Here is a 9,690-nt window from a genome sequence, read left to right as displayed (position 1 = left end):
CGTTTCAACTGTATAAGTCGTATTTGAGTGAAACGTACACACTGGGCTCTTTGCTTGTCGCTGAGTGTCGTTGTGGTAGTCCCTTGTAGAGCAAATGATAAATTTTCGATTGATGAAGATATATGATTTGCGAATTATTTTTCTTTGTTACACGCAACTACACCACTGCGCTGTGGGCTGTATGGTATTCTGAGAAGTAGCAACATTCAATACGTTGTAGTACACAAGGAACTAACCGTAGTGCACTACTGCGTATTACCACAAACTAAGTCATTCTGTTTCCATACTATTAAATATGTAGGTATTTTAAAGTACAACAGCGATGTATTTAGAACCAACTGTTAATACAATTATTCTTCTAATTTTCGCATTGATGTTATAAACTTTTCTGTTTCAGCCAGCATGCATCACATCAGTGCAATTCATGTAGTGGATGTTTTATGAAACTATGCGGCAGTCAACAGTGTATCTTAATGTGACAAGATGGAACTGAAGACCTTTCTTTTGCAAATAAACTATTAGAACTCATTAACGATAAGTAGTGGTTGGCGTTCTTACCATGCGGATGCCCAGCGACGGACAGTTCTCATACACCTGAAGATGGGACTTTAAAATATCGAAACCGGTCGTGGTTTAGATAAATATTAGTACAACTGAAGCGGATCTCTCTAAATTAATTGTCATGCCTCACAGTTGCGGATGCCCTACACACCGTATCTCTTGCAACGAAAAGTTCTTTGGAGAAATATCTCTGACTGTAAACGATACATTAAATGTTGGCGATGGAATACCTTTCTGAATGAGTGTGTTTGTGAGGTCACATCAATTAAAAGTAGGTAAGTCGCAGTATTTCTGCAATCCAGTGAGGACCTATCATCTAAGACAGAGCTTAGTGAAATGAACTGACATAAACAGCTACAGAGGGCTATTAGAAATTGTCCATGTACTGAAAATTAAAAAAGAAGCTTAATAGAAAGTGTGTATGCGTGAGTGCAAATAAGTTTAATTGTAAAACGAATGTAGTTGAAAAAGCCCAGCAGTATTCTTTAATGAAAAAGGAATTGTTAGAAAAATTTAGAGAATACAGGGGTCTGATTGACTGTGATTACAGTCCATGAAATTGGGAAATATTTCTGAAAGAAACGAGATTTTTTAAATACCTTTCTTCGAAAACTTTTATGGACAGATTTACAGGGATAAATCACATTGGTTCCTGAAAGATAACAACATTTGTTTTTACGAAAGAAATGAAGGACGAAGAAGACATAATGTAGTCTGATGCTGCATTTGTGCACAAGGTCAACGCCTTAATGGCAGGCGAAGAGTGTAATGGAAGCTGTGTTTCAATACAGACCAATCACAGTTTGAATATGAAATGGCAAGTGAACGAACTTCATCAAACGTATGAGGAAACCATACTTATGCTGTGGTGAGATCTGTTTCATCTGTGCCGTACTCTTATACTGTCCAACTTCATAAGTCATATAATGGATTTCTCGGTACAAAGATAATCACTTAGTATCAAGAACAAAATGGACAACGCGAACCAAGTGTGGTTAACTACTTTTAACATAGGTGTTATTGCGAGCACCTCTGGTAAATCATGTTATCGGTTGGTTAAAATGTTTTCATTCCAGATGTAAAAGACAACTAAATACTGTTGCTGGAGTCTTGGATTGCGTAAACCGGAGCTTTATTTCCAGAACCTGCACAGACATAATCCTCCACGAACCACTGAATACATCCGGGCATTAGACGTCTACTCTTTCAAGCAATGTAAAGTTGTTGTCCGCAGCTATTAAGATTACATTAGAAATAAATTTACATTGAAGACATCGCAAGATACATTACATGACCGAACGAAACTTCAAATGTGTGTGAAATGTTCAAATGGCTCTGAGCAGTATGGGACTTAGCTTCTGAGGTCATCAGTGCCCTAGAACTTAGAAATACTTAAACCTAACTAACCTAAGGACATCACACACATCCATGCCCGAGGCAGGATTCGAACCTGCGACCGTAGCGGTCGTGCGGTTCCAGACTGTAGCGCTTAGAACCGCTCGGCCACTCCGGCCGGCTGTGTGTGAAATCTTATGGGAATTAACTGCTAAGGTCATCAGTCCCTAAGCTTACACACTTCTTAACCTAAATTATCCTAAGGACAAACACATACACCCATGCCCGAGGGAGGACTCGAACCTCCGCCGGGACCAGCCGCACAGTCCATGACTGCAGCGCCTAAGACCGCCCTACTAATCCCGCGAGGCAATGAAACTTCATTCGGTTGTTTATCGCCTGATGTCTTCGTCAGCTTTGAAGGACATGGTTATTCATGCCTAGCGGAACTGTGGGTATGTGACGGAGGAAACTGCAGCGTATTTCAATAGTTTCCTAGAATCGATGTTACGAGTAGTAAATAGTGACTGTGGTTATCAAACACTGTGAAGACTATTCTTTCATTAATTGTTTGTACTCTTCTCAAAATTCCTACCCAGATCCTTTTGTAATAATGTCTCATTCTCACATACAACTATTATCTTATGATGCGGCAAAATATACCAGTATAGAAATGCCATTTTGTAATAAAAAAGTACAAGTCCGCATTTGTTGAGGTGTGTATCATATACTGATTGTGAATGGATATAACCTTTACATCAATAGTTATGCGTGTATGTCTCTATATATGTACACTGAGTTGACAATAGTCATGGGATACCTTCTGATATCGTTTCGGATATTCTTTTGCCCGGAGTAGTGCAGCAACTAGACGTTCCATGGATTCAACAAATCGTTGGAAGTCCCCTGCAGAAATATTGAGCCATACTGCCTGTATAGCCGTTCATAATTGGGAAAGCGTTGCGGGTGCAGGATTTTGTGCATGAACTGACCTCTCGATTATTTTCCATAAATGTTCGATGAGATTCATGTCGGACGATCTGGATGGCCAGATCTTTCACTGGAATTGTCCAGAATCTTCTTCAGACCAACCACGAATAATTGTGACCCAATGACATGGCGCTTTGTCATCCAAAAAAACCAAATCGTTGTTTTGGAACACTGAATCCATAAATTACTGTAGATGGTTCCATTTCCAGTCAATAAGCGGTTCAGTTGGATCAGAGGACCCTATTCATTCCATGTCAAAACAGCCCACAACATTATAGAGCCACCACCAGCTTGCACATTGCCTTGCTGACGACTTGAGTCTATGGCTTCGTGGAGTCTGTAGCACGCTGAAACCCTACCATCAGCCCTTACGAACTGAAATCGGGACTCATGCTACCGCGCCACAGTTTTCTAGTAGTCTAGAGTCCAATCGATATGGTCACAAACCCAGGATAGACGCTACCGGCGACGTCGTGCTTTTAGCAAAGGCAGTCGAGTCGGTAGTCTGGTGCCATAGCCCATTAACGCCAAATTTCGCTGCACTGTGCTGTTTGTTAGCACCGACAACTCTACACACCTGTTCCCGGTCGTTATGTGAAGGCCCTCGGCTGTAGTGTTTTCCAAGGTGAGAGATAATGTCTGAAGTTTGGTATCCACGGCACTCTTGACACTGTGGGTCTCGGATATTGAATTCCCTAACGATTTCCGAAATAGAATGTCCCACGCGTCTAGCTCCAACTACCATTCCTCTTTGAAAGACTTTTAATAGGGTATTTGACTGTAAATTGTCTCAAATGATTAATTATGTAATTTTATGCTCTTGACATGCTTTTTGTCTTCTTGAATTTCAGTATTATTCTATAAAAATGGAAATGAAATTCAAGTAATTTGAAAGACAGCTAAAACGCTCAATTCGGGTCGTATGATGCCTATGAGAATTTCTTAGTAGTGAGCAAGTTCACTGATGTTGCAGATTGTCCGTCGTCCGCTCTAAATGGGTGGAGCAGAGACAAATTAACTTTAGCAAGGATTCCACTATCAGTGTTCACAAAATTCCTTTCTATTATTAGTTAAAAGCTGTAATCGCGCTTTCCATCACTAAATAGCTAAACTGTTTGCAGAAAAAGTACGTAACAACCTCATAACTTCGCCTAACGCTCCTGTAACACTCCTAGCCTGTGACGTCACCAGAGCATCAGTCAATAACAGAGCTTTTTCGATCACGTGACCAGATCTTGCTATTTAATGATTTTTAAGCTTTAATTATGTAAAAATTACAGATATTTTGTGAGAACATTGACCGTAAATGCTATGTAATTGTTGTAATCAATCAGAATAACTACAATCCGAACAATATTTTTAACACAAAAAGATAATCTATCTTCGTCGTGCGGCCATAATCACGTCGGAAACGTTTTCACATGAATCACGTGTGTACAAATGACAGCTCCGCGCGTGCACTGCCATTTTATACATTGTGTACGCGATAGTGTTGCCATCTGTAGATGTGCATGTCGCTATCCCATCTCTGTCGCCTCAGTGTACGTACGTATGCATGTTAAACGACGAAAACAGATGTTCCGTTAGTGTTTTAACGGTCTTTTCCGCTATGTATTGTACAGTAATCTGGGGAATTTGTTTATGTTAGGGATTAACACTGCCATTGGCCTGCAAAACGGAAATATGGCTGATGAATGCAAGATATTATTGCACGAAAACTAGACATTTCCGGAACAGGGGATCTTCACCTCTGCGTTCACCGGCTCGAAATAAGTCTGATATGTGAGTTTCATTCAAATACGACCTATACAGCAGAAACACCTAGTTGTCAGTTTCGGCTGGCGCGAGGCCAGCTATCACCTCCGGAGGCAGGCGCGGTCAGTGGCTCCTATATATTGCCAGTGAGCATGACGGGATAAGCCAAAAATGGTTCAAATGGCTCTGAGCACTATGGGACTCAACTGCTGAGGTCATCAGTCCCCTAGAACTTAGAACTACTTAAACCTAACTAACCTAAGGACATCACACACATCCATGCCCGAAGCAGGATTCGAACCTGCGACCGTAGCACAGTGGGTTGCACAAAGCTGCACTAACTAAAAGTTCATATATTTCTACAGAAGCACAACAACAAGTGAGACAATCTGAAGTTCTCTTCCCTGAAGTATCTATCAGTGTAGCCAAGACACTGAAATGTCGTATTAATATTGTATGTTATCATTTTGGTAGTACATTAGATACACCAGACAGTAGGACCATAATGACATCTCCTTCGGTCAGAGTGGTGGACAGTTTGATGTCAACACCACATTCTTGTAAAATCCATACTCTTACATCAACGTAGAATTAATGCAAAAACCAAATATGGTGCTCCATGATCATGAGGATGGACAGGACATACGGATATCGCAGTAATTGGTGGTAATTAGGTCAGAGGGTGAAGGATACATTAAGTCTTATGCTAGTCATCATTCAGAACTACATTAGTGTATCATCCAATATGAATAATTATTAGTAATCATTGGCTAGTTACAAAGCATTTATGTAGTATTTTAGAATATTATTAAGAAATCATCTCATTGCAGTAAATATTGGCACTCGTTGGCTAGTTACAAAGTATTTATGTAGTATTATAGAATATTATTATGAAGTCATCTCATTGCAGTAATTATTTGCATATCATTTATGGAGTACTACAAAACATTATTCTTAAGTCGTCTCATTTCAATAATTATTGGCACTCATTGGCCAGTTACAAAGCTTTTACGTAGTATTACAGAACATTATTTAGGATTATTCAGAAGTCATTATTCAAAACAGGTGTTATTGCGTGTAGCAACTAGTTGATAGTGACTATATTTGATATCATGCAAGTGACATAAGACATATTAAAAATGTAAGACATTGGAACTAGTACTCAAGGTTTTTAGTCCAATAATACGTAGACATAATGGAATTAATACATCAGAAAAATTTGCATTATATTTAGGACTAGAATTATATCTTAAACTGGTAGAATTATTTCGTTGTATTTTGGTAGTAGTTGGGATTAGTAATATATATATTATTATTATTATTATTATTATTTTTTTTTTTTTTTTTTGGTTAGCAATGCACTGCTTTGGGATCAATAGTCAAGTGCTGGAGCATGAAAATATTTGCTTTTGACTGACTGCTGGAAATAAGGATTATTAACATCATTCATCATTAGTCAGCTGTAGCAATGTTATGAAACAAGTAGAGTATATGTTATCACATTCATGAATAAGAGACAACTGGGAAAAAAATAAATGCAAGTACTAGAACAGGCTTAATAACTAAGTGCTTGTAGCATATAACATAACGACATATTTCAGAAAACATTTTAATGTCATGAAAAGGTTTTGCTGGAAAAAACACAAGGTGGATTATTAAGCTGAAAGAAGAAATATATATTATACTGAAAAGTGGTAAACTTCTAATTAACAGGTAATGACATATCTGATTAACAAGCATGTACTCTAGCTGTCCCTTTCCAAAACATTCAATCATTATACTACGCAATATACGAGATACTGTCAAATAGAACAACAACAAATACTTAAATAACTACATAAACTTAATCATTATCCTCATCTGCAAAGAAGAAAAAAACTTCATTATTCATTACCATTTTCTTCATATAACTAGACACCATCATTCATTATCCTCTGCAAAAAATAGTTCATTGTTCATTATCTTATGTATCAGCATCATTATTTCATATATACTAAGTTTCTTACTTCTAGCATACTTAATCACTAAAATTAACATACACATCTCTGCCGCAATTACGTCATAATCTGAAAGAAAAGTAATTACTCAAGGTTGCTATGATGTGGTGTGTATAGTATATTCTTATTAATACTTGTTAATTCCGATCCATTTACTTTTCACAACTAAGTACTGCATTTTCTTTCGTTATTTCCGATGGTGGAATTTCCATTACATAGCAAACCACTGTGGTTGTTTAATTTATTTCTTTTACACGGTATTGCTTTCCGAAAATGATGAATATGGATTAATATTTTGCATTTAATTCATATACCCATTAAATGAAAACTTGTTTCTAGTGATATGACTAAGCATACGGCATAGCATGACAGAAAAGTATTAGGTCAAAACCATAGACAATTTTCAAGTGGAGAAATGTAAACACGATATCATAATTTGGTAGCAAAAATGTGGAATAGTCAAGATATTGGGATATCATAAGGCAAAATGTCAGAGTCAACTGGTGTTTGTTATATCTTAAAGATTTCATACTGCATACAGAGAAAATTCTACTTTCAATAGGAAAACCATCATACATACATAAAAAAATGGAAAATATGCACGGTCTGATATATTGTTGTTGTTGTGGTCTTCAGTCCTGAGACTGGTTTTATGCAGCTCTCCATGCTACTCTATCCTGTGCAAGCTTCTTCATCTCCCAGTACCTACTGTAGCCTACATCCTTCTGAATCTGCTTAGTGTATTCATCTCTTGGTCTCCCTCTACGATTTTTACGCTCCACTCTGCCCTCCAATACTAAATTGGTGATCCCTCGACGTCCCAGAACATGTCCTACCAATCGATCCCTTCTTCTTGTGCCACAAGCTCTTCTTCCCCCCAATTCTATTCAATACCTCCTCATTAGTTATGTGATCTACCCATCTAATCTTCAGCATTCTTGTGTAGCACCACATTTCGAAAACTTCTATTCTCTTCTTGTCTAAACTATATAACGACAAGAAAAGCGACCTGCTAACCTTACCTTGCTGGGCACTTCCCAAGAAAAATGTGATCACCGTCAGTCACATGGATATAAGTGCATAAGTGGTCACATAATATGTAGGTTTCTCTGGAAAAACGTGCACGGTCCGATGTATAACGACGAGAAAAGCGACCTGCTAACCTTACCTCGCCGGGCACTTGCCAAGAAAAAATATGATCATCATCAGTAAGTGTTCATACAAATATCTGGAAATGGCATTACAGTGTGATAAATCATAAAGTATATTCATTCAATAAAGGGTTTAATATTGGAAGTATGGTGATTGACCTTGGTTTTCCTGGTTCTCCAAGTTTAGACATGCACTACACTGGGGTGAGAAATGCTGCAAATTCTATATGGACCAGCGTATGGAAGCTCAAATTTACTGCATCTTCTGTCCTACGTGAAATTCACGGCGTGTAGAAACCTGTTTTTGCAGTCATCTGCGGCGTTCTGCGGCACGTTTGATGTTGTTGAGCGCAATGTCAATTATATCATGGTGGCGTAGTCGACGAGATGTAGGAAGAGATACTAATTCTTTAGTTTTGTTGGGTGTTTCAACATTTTTCAGCATAACAGTCGGAGATAGCATAGTAGATTCATTTGGTATGGAGTTAATCACATCCTGGAATGAGAGTATGTGTGTGTCCCAGTCAATATGTCTTTTATGGCAGTATATTCTACATAGTTCATCAGTTACTTTCATCAATCGTTTAGAAGGGTTCGAAGAAGCGTGACACCTGGATAGATCGGAGAAATGTTTATAGCTCGTAACATACGTGTCCATATGGCAGATCGAAATTGTGGCCTATTGTCGGAAATTACTTTCGATACATGCCCTACATGAAATAGAAAATGTTTTACAAATTCATTCGAAATAGTTTTAGCAGTAGCTTTGCGTAACGGAGTGGAGGTAACAAATTTCGAAGTGAGTTAAACAGCGACAAAGACGTAACAAAATCTCTATTAGAGCTGGGAATCGGTCCAAAAATGTCTACAGCGGCCATATGTCTCAATTTAATGGGTACAATGGGATGTAACGGAGGAATATGTGAAGTCGTGTCTGATTTAGCTTTCTGGCAGATTTTACATGACGCTAAAACTCGTCGAATACGTTCCTCCATGTTGGCAAAATAACAGTTCTGTCTCAATACAAGAAAACATTTTCTGGCTCCATAATGTGCGTAACTTAAGTGAGTATACCAAATTAATTTGTTAACAAGCTCGTCAGGAATGCATAATAACCAGTTGTTGTCAGGGTGAGAGCGGTAAAACAGAATGTTGTTGCGTACAGTATAATTATTTCTAATGATAATGTTATTCCTATCTTGCCAAAGGTGTTTAATTTCTTTCCATACATTGTCTTTGCTCTGCTCTTGTGTTATGTCTCGTAATAATGACGAAATGAAATTTTCAAATGCAACTTGTTGAATATACATGAGACTAAAATTTGCATGGCAGAACTCGGTTGTGATGTCTTGCTGATTGTTGCTGAGAGAACGGGATAGTGCGTCTGCTACAACATTTTATGTAGCGGGAAAGTGAGCAATAGTATAATTAAATTCCTGTAACTAAAGCTTCCATCTTCTTAACCTGACATGTGTAAATTTAGCGAAAAGTAAAAGTTGTATATCTTTATGATCTGTATAAACGGTAGCATGTCTTCCATAAAGAAAATGCCTACATCTGGTAAATGCCCCACAACACATAATGTTTCAAGTTCTGTAACAGAATTATTGCGTTCAGCAGGTGACAGAATGCGACTTGCAAAGGCGATGTTTTTAATTACTGTAGTACCGTCTTCGTAAATTTCCTGAAAAGTGTGTACACCTAAAGCGGTGTTAGAACTGTCGGTGGCAATAGAAAAATTTCTGGTAGGATCTGGATGTGATAAAAGTGGTGCGCTCAACAAGGCTTGTTTCATATTAACAAACTCAGATTATGCTTGGCTGTCCCAGGCCCAAATAGCGTTTTTACCCGTCATCTAGCATAATCTAGGACTGCCTAAAGCAGAGTAATGAATAAATTTT

This window comes from Schistocerca serialis, chromosome 7 (assembly GCF_023864345.2).
Source record: "Schistocerca serialis cubense isolate TAMUIC-IGC-003099 chromosome 7, iqSchSeri2.2, whole genome shotgun sequence".
Lineage (NCBI taxonomy): Eukaryota > Metazoa > Arthropoda > Insecta > Orthoptera > Acrididae > Schistocerca > Schistocerca serialis.
This window is presented reverse-complemented; position numbering follows the sequence as displayed.